We start from the raw sequence: 10,625 nt of genomic DNA, 5'->3' as shown, positions 1-10,625 counted from the left end.
TCTACCACTGAGCCACAGCCGCCCACTCATCCTGCTACGCTCAGCTGTGCCCTGCCACATCCTACTGTGCCTTGTAATGCTGCACACTGCCCTGCTATGCCATGAACTACTACAAAGAACTACTACAAACTACTATTTTTTTTTTAGGCTCTGGTCTGACGGGACGGTTGGGGTTAGAATGACAGAGTGGCAATAACAGTCAAAAAAAAAAAATAGTGGTTTTTAGTGTTTCTTTGTAGTAGTTCATGGCATAGAGCGGCAGTGTGCAACGCCATACCAAGGAACAAGTAGCGATTGTGGCAGGGCACAGCTGAGGTAGCACAGGAAGTGGGAGGGCTGTGCTCAGTGGTAGAGGGTTGCCGCCAATCGGAAGGTGTGGTGGTCAATCCGGTCCCTGCTATCCCATGTCGAAGTGTCTTGGGAAGACAATTGAACCCACGAGATCCCCTGTAGTGTGAATATGAGTATGAGGGGTTATCTGATGAGCAAGGTTGTATGCAGCTTTCGGCCCATGTGGGATGGTGAAGTTTAAAAAGGCACTTTGGTTCGTGAAGACTAGAAAGAGTGCGATATAAATACGAGCACATTTACATTTAACATGGCATCGCAGAAACGTGTAGCGGGACAAGGCGCCAGATGCTACCCCTAATTTTGGTAGCCTCCCTGACCAAAGGAAACATGGCTGGCGTTGAAAAAGAACATTCAACGGACTACGGGGAATGACCTCCCCAGAGCAAGGTTAGTACAAGCATTTTGGCGGACATGGATGCACATAATGGAAAGATAGAAATGATAGAGGAAGAGAGGAGCTCCAGTGTGCGATGACAGGAAGTCCCCAGCTGTCTAAAACTAGGTACAGCGTGATGTGGTAACTAGGAGAGGAAAGGGGGGTGGGTGAAGAGAGGGGGGAGCCGTGTCAGGAGTAGGACTCTCCCCAGACCGACGGGGGGCCTGGGGGCTGATCGCGGCTGCCTCCCACGTGCAGGTTTTTGGATGTATATTAGTTGTATTATATATAGATAGATCTGGCCAAGGAACTAGCGAGGAAGGCAGGTGGGCGCGGCGGTAGGGCGGACGCCGTGCAACTCGACATCCCTAACATATTCACCTCTACTTGACCTAGACGTGGGTGAAAGCGAAGAGAGAGCAGGGGGTAGAATGTAGGGGAGCGGGTGGTCAGGCTAGGAAACTCTCCACGAAAGTAGTCGGGGGCGTAATGGCTCAGTGCGGCGCTTCTAGGTGTTATATATTATTGGTTAGTAAGGTAGATCGATCTTGCAAAACTAGATGAGAGAGCAGGGTGGGGCGCGGGTTAGGCGGGAAAATGGCGACTCCTCACTCCCTAATCAAGTATCAATCTTGCCAGCTAACCCAGTAACTTTATGAGTAGGTGATAGATGCCGAAGAGTGACATGGGGGTATAGAAGAGGGAGTGTGCTGGTGTGGTTTTTTTTGTTGCGCTTGACTGGTTGTATGAACTATCAGCCAACCGGCTGTGGATGCGGCCTGCTTTCCCTCGTAGTTTTATTGATATTATGAGTAGATGTTAGGATAGATCTGACAACTACGACGACAAGGAAGGTGGGCACGGGTTAGGGGGGGCGGTGGCTGGCGGACTGCGCTCAGAATGACGCCTAACAGATATTCAATTGTCTTGTGTGACCGGGCTGAACTATAAGCTTTATCAAAAAGAAAGGGAAAGTCGTAAGTCTATCTTACGATGTGAGGACGGTGTTGGCTGCTACGTGAAGGGCCCATAAGATGGAACCTAGTGTTCCAAAGGAGAGGGAGCCTGATAGCTGAACCTCTCTTGTCCCGTCTGTCTACTTTTAGAGGATCTCTAGAACGCAAGTAACACCATTGGATTTCTGGGAGCGGTAGTGCTATTGTAGGGTTGTAAGGTACTATGAGCTCTTTAAAGGGGTATAGAATTTGCAAAAAACCGATGTACCTCTGTCACTAGTGTGAATACCGACAGTTGCGGTGGGGTAAATAGGAATACATGAAGCTCCAAAATCCCATCGACATGCCTCTTCCTTTGGAAAATTCTCAACATTTTGAAACGCAGGCTGACAACGGGAGAATCCCAAAAAGCAAAAGATGACTGTCAGGGATCTTCAAAACCGTAGCTGTGGTCACGACCATGGATAGAAAGGCTAGGAGGAGACGATCACGCCCCAATATTTACATACAGGCCACGACCTTAGACCCGTTCCATAATGGAGCTAGCGTTAGGTCAATTAGATGTTCGAGGACTGCTCGTGTAGTTTAATGGGAATTACAAGAAAGAAAATAGTTTGGACATATATTTTCAGGATATTGACGATGAAACCCGGGTCGTAAGTAGTGTACCAGGGCGGTAGGGAATGGAGCACTTCTCATGTCTTCCCACAGAAGCAACCCACTGACGGGCTCGGGGCTGATGTATATAAGGAGATCCTGGGACGTCGACACTCAATTATTAATTTTGCTCAAAACTATTTCACCAAAGACGGTTTTCAAAACTTTGAGAATTTTAAGCAGGATTTGCCTTAGCTGATGTTGCGGTATGACTGTCTGGTCATCCAAAACCACCAAGCTTGTAAGTATGATTTCTCACATAACAGTTAGCATAGCAATGCTAAGTTTCCTGTATATATAGGCTGAGGGGTGTGATCAAAGGAGCTATATGGCAAAGGGGCTAACGCTTCCCTTTTCTAAAACTGATCCATTGGAAATAATACCCTGTGTTGTATAGAGCTACATATATACGTTCCCTATGCAGGTTGGGTCACTTGGCCGGTTAGTTTTCTTATTGATTCAGCAAGGAAAACTAACTGCAGCTGAGTAGAATCATGATAGTTGGTTGAGATCGCTAAGCTGTAATGTTTACTCGGCTAGCCTAGCTAGCTACTGTACTCCGTGTTGGTTCAATAACAGAAATGGAACACCGGTAGCATTTCATAGTGATATTACGTCAAATTCTTCGTGGAAAAACAGTGCTGTATTAGAACTGCAATGTATTATTGATTTCAGTTTTTTTTATTTCAGAAGTTAACATCACTAAGGAACGAAACACGCGATTGATGCTAGCTTGCCAAAAAGATGCTCCTAGTGTTGTCATCTGTTATTATACTATATCACAATAGGTAGGAATGTTTTGTAAACAACAGGCATGACGAACTTCTAGATTGTGTGTTGTGAGATGCCTTTTGCATACGGTATGTACAATCCTATGAACTTGTCATTCAACAAAACAAGTCTTAGAAAAGGCCCAAATGGAATGGGGAGACAATGCGCAATAAACTGCTTTTGTGCAGTGAAGGAAGTGAAGACAACGCAATGGTTCTCGAGCACAGCGGGAAGGGGTCTTTGTTCTCCACCTCCCCTCGACTGGAGATGTCGGGTCGCCCCCGGGTGTCTGCAGGTGCAAACTCATTTTCTATCGAGGGCCACATCAAGCATAATGGCCTGTCCTCAAAAGGGCACAGATTAACTTATAAATGTAACCCTAAATGTAAATCGTACAATGTGCTAATGTTAAAAAAATGTAACTTACTCCTATAAATGATTAAAAACTCATTATTTATTATAACTTATTCAACCAGTGTACCAATACAGTTTTTTGCCATTAGAAAACCGTAGGTTCCCTGTCGAGTGACAGACATCCGCGCACAAGGTTGCTCTAACATAATCTGTTTAAAAATTTTGTAGGCCGTCACAGCTCAACAGCTTTATGAAACCACAACCTATCATACTCCATTTTAATGAAGATCAAATCATCCAAAAACTGTCCAAGGGCAATATACATAGAAGGTGAAATTAAAGAAAAACTAACATTATATAAAAATGAGCTGCTTTAAAATAAAACCAAATTTTTTTAAACTGAGCCAGGAGCTGCAAAAAGAACATGTATGACACGATGTGTAGCTTTTATTACAAAAAAAAAAAAAAAAAAACAAAAAAAAAAAAGGCCCACACTATCAAATTTGCACCACAGCCTAGCCTTCTTTTTATCCCCTAATCTTCTAAGAGTTCATCTGCCAATCACAAACTGACTGGTTCGATTAGATTATTTGGACACAACAATCTTGTCTGCATAACCACATAAGACTGCAAAACAGTTAAAATAATTACAACAGCAAGAAGCAGCTCAAATCAAAATAATATGGTAATCAACTAAAAATACCAAAATAAAACGGAGTTGTTCTGATTTTTTTGGACCTCAGTTTTCACAACTAGATTCGGTCAAATTTTGTGGTTTACTTGCTCGGTTATGACACACAAACACAGCAAAACCCCAAGTCACAAATTTCCACTTGCCTTTGGATCTGATTAGTTCAGGACCATGGGTTTAGTTTTCCTTTTACTCTGCATAAAAAGAGCAAACAGGTCTTCCCGGAGCTCAAAAAAATCGCTTTATACCCTCTCCTTTTTTTCCTTCTTTCTTTCCAGTCTTTTGAGAACTATTGAGAACCTGCCAGCACTCTTTGCCATCCTACTTCTGTGCGCGGGTTACCGCCCACCATCACCACCAATATCCCCCGGGTCCCCGAAAAGGGAGGAGCCCAATCATATCACAAGCTCCCAGCAAAAAAGAAAAAAACTCGTGGACGACTGGGAGTCGTTAGGATTTCAGGGCCCACAGACGACGCGCCACGCGCCCACATCTACCCACCCCGGCCCCAACCACACGCGCGCCAGACCCCCGAATGAAGAGTTCACAGTTTTTCATAGACTCGTGAGTCCACAGACATGGTCCTCCAGCACCCCCCAGCACACTTCTTCCCACACACAAGCTTACTTGATTGAAATTAATGCAATTGATAAGTTTATCTAGAAGGCGCCCTGTTGTCTCGGGCGTTCCCTTCTGGTGTGATGTCGTTCGCTGGTTCTTCGTTGTTTGGTGAGGGGGAGTCTGGGACATGTGGCCTTGGATCTTTGTGATTCCTGGGTCTCCTTTTGTTATGTGTATGCTGTTCGCCTGGTTGTTCGGTGGTGGTTTTTTTGGGGTTGGTGGTGTTAGGGGACAGTTGAATTCTTGCCATTCCCCGTGCATTCTAGTGTCAATAACCCCAAGAGGTCCCACTTTTTTCTGCAACACATCGGCCGGTGTGCAACCGTTTTCTATAGTTACCCATCGGCAGACCAAGGTTTTCCCACCTGCAAGCATTTTGGACTGACTTACGGACTCTAACAACCTACACCCGCCATCAAACATTTGTCCATTCGCCTCTTCTTGCCCCCCCCGTCGGGGTGGACCCCAGGAAGTGCAAGCCACATCCAACAGCCTCCTCAGTGCAACAGCCTCGCAGTGATGAGCGGAGGCGAGGTCCGACTTCTGACCCGCTCTAATAAAAACCTTGATAAACCTCTGCGGGTTTGTCATTCCCCCAAACCCCAACGGACTTTGAAGCCCCGGGTGGTTCCTTTGTTCCAGTGTTGTTTTGTTGATCTTTTGTTTTTTCTTATTACTCGTCCTTTATTTCCTTCCCCTAAAATTAAAAAATTGATTAACTATTGCGCTGTGTCGTTGTTTATCTGTTTGCTTTCATCAACAGCTAATGAAAAAAACTGCGCTAGCCTATTGCCTTTTCTGCGTTAGCTTGCGTTTTTTTTTTTTTCGTAGCTGCGCTTGTAGCTGCGTGTCGGATCCTCGGCCAGCAGCTGTGTTTTTTTTTTTGTTTTTGTTGTAAGAAGATTATTCTGCTAGGTTCCTTCTACTGGTCAGTGGTGCCAAACAAAATGGTTAAATTGAATTGGTTGTTGTCTGATATAACTGACCATTTAAATAACGTCATGTAACGGGCTCGCGGACACACAAACACCAGCTCAAAGGACCTTCGCAGGCACATCGCCGGGTTTTATCTGCCCTGATGGCTCAAAAAAAAAAAAAAAAAAAAAAACGCTTTCCTCCTGAAAAAAGGAAAAAAAAGACTTGCGGCGATGATTTCCTCAGCCACGATTGAAGCTAGCTTTTTTCACTTCTTAGCCTCGTTTGATTTTGTATTTCGATGAAACCAGAACTCTCTGCGGGAACCGCAGTTTTTAGTTCAGTAGTTCAGCATAGTTTACAGTCAAAGTTCAGTTTTGCGTTGCAGTCAACAGAGTTCAGTCAGATTTTGATCAAGGTTTGTGCTTTAATTTAGTTGGACAATTTGTGTTTATTTTTCTTGGAAGGCCTCGCGATGTTAGCTGTAGAGTACGTAGCCCGTGGTTTGGTTTGTTTCCAAAATGTCAAACGCACGATTGTTACTCTGTGCACAAAACGACACCCCCACCCCCCACAGCCTCGTAACACAAACAAAAGACCCACCCACACCGGGGGGCGGGGGGCGCTTCTCCTTAAGCACACCCAGCACAACAAACATATTCCTCTCGCCTTCCCATCTTGCTTGAAACAGTCTTCCGTCTGCCATCTCTGCATCAACTTTTACTCTTCTTAAGGAACATTGGGCAATCATTATTTTGATGCATTATTATATCTCAATTACACTCTTTGTATTGAGCATGGACTGACACGGCTGATAAGTAACACCCCCCCCCTAAAGCGTTTAATGGCTTCGAAAGGCATGTGGGGGGAAATGTAGGTTTTTTGTTTTTGATGGTTTTTGCGTCAAAACACAAGCCACGATGCTTATTCTTTAATTCATTTTGTTGGTATGGATTTTTAGCACTCAAAAAGATTAAGCTCTCGGAGGCCAAATTGGCCCGCGGGGCCTTGAGGGTTGTCACTTTTTTTTGTGGGACGTAGTGACAATCAAGCCTAATTGCCGGCCGTTCCTCCTAAATGAAAAAAATTCATTTTCCAGTTTTAAGTTGCTTCCAAACTGTTAAGCCCCGGGCATGGCGGACAGGCGGGCTGGCTGGCAACTTTAATTGTGTGGTGTCGAATCCCAACACTGGTGTGGAGAATACCAGTCCTTATATGGCACAGTGGTGTAGAGGGGGCTTTTAGATTTTTGTTAGCAATATTGCGATGGCTTGAGTGTTTGCGGTGGGAAGGGATATCTGCGAGGCATTGTGGTGAGTTAAGCGGTGAGTGAGTTTGTGAGTGGGGCTTGTATGGAGCGGTCAGGGAGGGAGGTGTGTAACGGTAAATAATTTACAGTTATGTTGCAAAAAAAGTTATGTTTTTTGGTTAGGTTGAAAAGCTTGACATAGCCACACACAAACAGAAGCGAACGAAGACAAGCCAAAGGGGGGCCGAAAAGACTCTATGCTGGGAAGAGGCGGAAGGAGGGCTATGTAATGGTAACATGTGGGGAAATACACACGTAAAAGACTTTTTCGGCTTTTGCGTATTTCGTTACTAGCTGTCTGTTCCGAAAAAAGAGGCCAGAGAAGGGAGGGCTTGGAGGGTGGACTGAGGTCGTGTGTCATTTGTTGGGGTTTTCGGGGGTTGACGTATTCTCTTTATTGTGGCTTTGGAGGCGGAGGAGGCTGCATGGGTTTCTGCTTGCATTTGGGTCTGCTCTGGCATGCATGGCTTTTTGTTTGTCGGGGTGCATTCGTGGTTGGCATTTCCATTTTTTTTGTTTGCCATTTGTGGAGGCTGGAGGAGGCTTTTGCACAGTTTGTCCCGCCCATTTGTTCTTCTCTTCTCCCTGCTTCGGGTGGAGTGCTATGAGAGAGCGAAACGAGGCTTCTGCTGGGGGCCTTTATGGAAGGGGCGTAACGGCAGGTCCATCTGGAGTAGGGGAATAGGAGAGGCGCTGGTCGGCCGTAGAGGAAGGAGGCCTTGTGCATGTTTGGAGTTGGAGGGGCAATGGAGGACGGGAGCGCGGCTTTGGCATTTTTTGCATCTTCTGCACATTTATCTTTGTGCTGTTGCATTTTTTCTCGCTAGGCTCTTAGGATCCGGGAGGTGATACCAGGGGGTTCGGTCGACGCGCACAGCCGATTCGGCCTAGCGGCTCTTCAGCGCCATGTTTGACCAGGCAGGAAGGCCTAGGAATTAGTAGGGTTGCTATTATTCTTAGCACTTCGGCTTTCTGCCAAGCCCTGGGAGGAGAGCAATTTCCTATTGGGTAACCTATTTTTCAGTAGAGAGGAAAAGAGGGGGGCATTAAAAAATAGACAAGACGAGTGAAAGAGAAGGGACAGGCTGTGAGAAGACGATATTATGAGTATGGATTAAAAAAACGCACTCTTGCATCGCTAGCCTGGCAGATGGATAAAGAGCTAAGTAATGGCTGATAATGGATTCACTAGTAGTAGTGGGGAGTTGTGTCTCAGACATATAATTTGTTGTCATATACAATGTTTTTTTTTCCACATAAGCATTATATAGAACAAAAGACTTTTAGAATTTGCTACCAAGTTCTCTCGTGAATAATGAAACATTACTGTAAGTTGTTTTGGTTGTAAAACATGTTCCAATATAGAAGCGCATATTCCAGGTGCTAATGCGGGTCTATTTTTCTAGGACATGATTCTGGTTAGGGCTTTTCGTACATCTAATACATGGGCTTGCAGGATGAAAAATCTACAATCGGTTGGCGGTTTTTGATTCTTAAGAAGGGGTGGGTTAAAAGCATTAGGCACTGATTGTATCAGGTGCATTAGGTTCCTGCATGTATACGCTACATCCAGGATGAATGGTTCTTAGTATTTTGGGATCCTTGTTGTGCAAGTTTCAGTTTTGTCACAAGTTAACACCCAACCAACCACAAACAAAATCTAACAAAACTGACAAAAGAAGAGGAGCTAAAAACAAATTAAATCCACTTAGATCTGTAGTATTAATTCAGCCTTTAATAATTTGTCGCGCAAGCACGTATTGGACTACGCTAAGAAGCGAATTTCCAATATGAACATTGGTCCTTTTAGTATTTGCTCACTAAAAGTTAACAATTGATAATTTTGTGTGGAAAAAAAGTGCCGTGTCCTGAAGTATAAGTAGGTATCGAATGATGTCCCTCACTTCCGAGTTAGTTACTAGAAATAAAGGTTAAAGAGGGGGAGCGGGTCCATCTGCTTTTTGACAGATTAGTGTTTTAATTCATATATGCGAGCTACACTCATCACACTGAGATTTTTAAAGAAAATTGTTATCCCCCCTGGCCGGTCGTGTGATCATGTTTGAATGGAATCTAGTACTCCTATGTAGTAAACAGCCCGGAGTGTCTGGGTGAGATGTTGTCTAATGAGATGAGTATATGGCACTAGCCTTGTCTTTTAGGACCTTTTTTACTTTCGTAGGCACGATGCCTAAATGAGCCGTGCTTTTGCAGGCGGGTACCTTGGATGTTTTGCCCGCGGAGTACTGTGGTAGAGTGCGACTACGTCCTGTAATGCCCCTTTCTAAGAAAACCCAATAGTGTCAATTTGGCTTTTTCTTATGTATGCTTATGTTGCGCTGTGACCCCAGCGATCACACAGAACAACAACGAAAAGAATTCTTTCGGGCGACGCGCACCATTCCCACCGCCCATTCTCACTCAGTAATAATTACTACAGCCCGCGGCTCCCACCCTCTGGAGATCCAGAATCCTAGCAGGACAAGAGACCCCATAAGCTTGATATACTGGGGTGACCAAGCGCGGTGTCGTTATAGGATGTTATGGGAAAAGAAAAAAAAAAAAGAAGGGGAGCCACCCCCCCCGAAGAGAGAACCGCCCAATGAATTTGCCTTAGGCCACAGGCTGCTGCGAGAAACCCACAGAACCTACGGTGCCGAGGACGCCCCAGACAGTTTTTACTGGACGGAGAGCGACCGATCTCTTTGCACCCATACACCTTGCTTTCTTTGGTTTCATGAAGAGGTGCATTTGGGTTGTCTTCAGGGAGCCCATTTGTTGCAGCGGAGGCGCCCTTGGTTACCTCCTTTTGTTCTCATAGCAGTTAAGGATTGGTGAAACGGAGTGGACTCCGCCGATGCGGGTTAAGGGTGGGGAACCGCGCCCGCGTTTTCAAAAATGGAGTGATCTCGTTTCAAGTAACATACTTCTGCAAGCGTGATGCCATAACAGAGAATGGGGGAGTTTGGGTTTGTAATCACTCACAGCGCAAACTCACTCGCGCTGTTACCCCATCCAGGAGTCCCACCCCGTGCTGACTTCCCCCCACAGGGGGTCGCGGGGGAGACTGTCTTTCCGTGGTCGGGCCGGATTGGGCGGGGACCCCCAGGGAGGAGGAGGCGGGGGGGCGGCGCGGGGCGGCCGGTCGGGGTTGCATCCTGCGACGGGATGGGGGCGATTTCTGGGGCCGTGCCGCGATTGCGATTTATTTTGTTGTGGTGGTGGTGGACTGGCTGTCTGCATTGGCGTCATACTTGGGGTATTAGCTAGCGCCGTATGGAGACGCAGGAGGAGGAGGAGATAGAGGGATGGAGTAGGGGTGAGTGGGTCATGGGGTTGGGTAGGGGGGGGGTGGGGCGGGTGGATGGAGAGGAAGGGGGTATTTTTTGTTTGGAGGCGACCAGGGGAGGCATACTTTATAAATTTGATATAACTTATTCTATGCATTTTGTATAAAAAGATATCCAATTCTAAGAGGTTAATTGGGGAAAGCGCTCCCCCCTGGTCCTGCTGTTTCTTCAATCATGGGCAGTGCCACACATAATATTTTCGAGCCTCTAATTCGTAGGAGTACTTGTAGCAAAAGGAAGAAGAGAGTAGAGTAGTGAGGAAAATACCAAGAGG

This window comes from Etheostoma spectabile, unplaced genomic scaffold (assembly GCF_008692095.1).
Source record: "Etheostoma spectabile isolate EspeVRDwgs_2016 unplaced genomic scaffold, UIUC_Espe_1.0 scaffold342, whole genome shotgun sequence".
In the NCBI taxonomy this organism is placed as follows: Eukaryota; Metazoa; Chordata; class Actinopteri; order Perciformes; family Percidae; genus Etheostoma; species Etheostoma spectabile.
Note: the sequence above shows the minus strand (reverse complement) of the source record.